The 906-nt window shown below is 45.9% G+C and overlaps 1 protein-coding gene across 3 annotated transcripts in view; it reads left to right on the plus strand.

The window, feature by feature from the left end:
• The window catches only part of ZNF250 (zinc finger protein 250), a 41333-nt gene that overhangs the window by 12205 nt on the left and 28222 nt on the right, over positions 1–906 (plus strand). Inside the window, exon 1 of one of the 3 annotated variants that reach the window (XM_011977146.1) lies at positions 511–600. The exons of the other annotated variants lie outside the window; for them this stretch is intronic. The gene's annotated coding sequence lies outside the window, so the exon portion shown is untranslated. Of the gene's footprint in view, positions 1–510; positions 601–906 lie in introns of those variants that run through there. 3 annotated transcript variants of the gene reach the window in all.

The following is a 906-nucleotide window of genomic DNA, read 5'->3' on the forward strand; positions in this document are numbered from 1 at the left end:
GCCGATTTTTTTTTTTTTACTTAGCAATATGTGAAGGTCATCTTTCAATAGAGACCTGATACTGCATTTCGTGTTTATGCTTTTCTGAGACTCACCCCAGGTGGCAGTCTTTCCCTTTCACTTCTCCTTGCCGCACACTTGTTGACAGCCTGGTATTGTCCGTTGGAGTTTTTCCTCTGTGTGTTAATTTAATCAAATAGATAATAACACCTTATCCAGCAGCATCCTCCTCTGAGCCAAGCCTGTTCTTAGTGCTCTCCTCTCACCAACCACATGATCTCCAGGCCTTCAGAGGAGTGTGTCATCTCCTGAATTTATAGGTGGGGCCTCAGTGCAGCTGGCCCAAGTGAGGCAGGTGAACCAGTCCCAGGTCCTTGTGATACACATACCCTTCATGGGCTCAAAGTCATAGTTTACAAAATGAGATTGTCCCCTGCATGATGACCCCATACTGCATTTTCACTCACCCATCTGGCAACCTGACACAGCATACATCTTCCTCTTTAGCAGGTGTGTAACTTGTATGTGGAAGGACCAACATAGCATTTGCCTCAGCAACATCCTTAAATCTGCACCCTCACCCACATCCATTCTTATAAGGTACCCACTATCCAAGAGCCAGTCTGATTTGCCTAAATACTGCTAGGTAGCCTTCTTAAGAGTATGAGAAACTCCACTTTCCCACGCCTGCCAGTGGCAAGTGTTGACTCCGTACTTGCTATTACAAATGGCATAAAGTGTGAGCTCATTGCTCTTCATTCATTTATTCAACAAACAGGCTGGGTGTGGTGGCTCAGGCCTGTAATCTTGACACTTTCAGAGGCCAAGGAGGGAGGATCCCTTGAGCCCAGGAGTTCAAGACCAGTCTGGGCAACATAACAAGACCTCGTCTCTACCAAAAAAAAA

Source organism: Mandrillus leucophaeus, unplaced genomic scaffold (assembly GCF_000951045.1).
Source record: "Mandrillus leucophaeus isolate KB7577 unplaced genomic scaffold, Mleu.le_1.0 Scaffold1024, whole genome shotgun sequence".
Taxonomy (NCBI): domain Eukaryota; kingdom Metazoa; phylum Chordata; class Mammalia; order Primates; family Cercopithecidae; genus Mandrillus; species Mandrillus leucophaeus.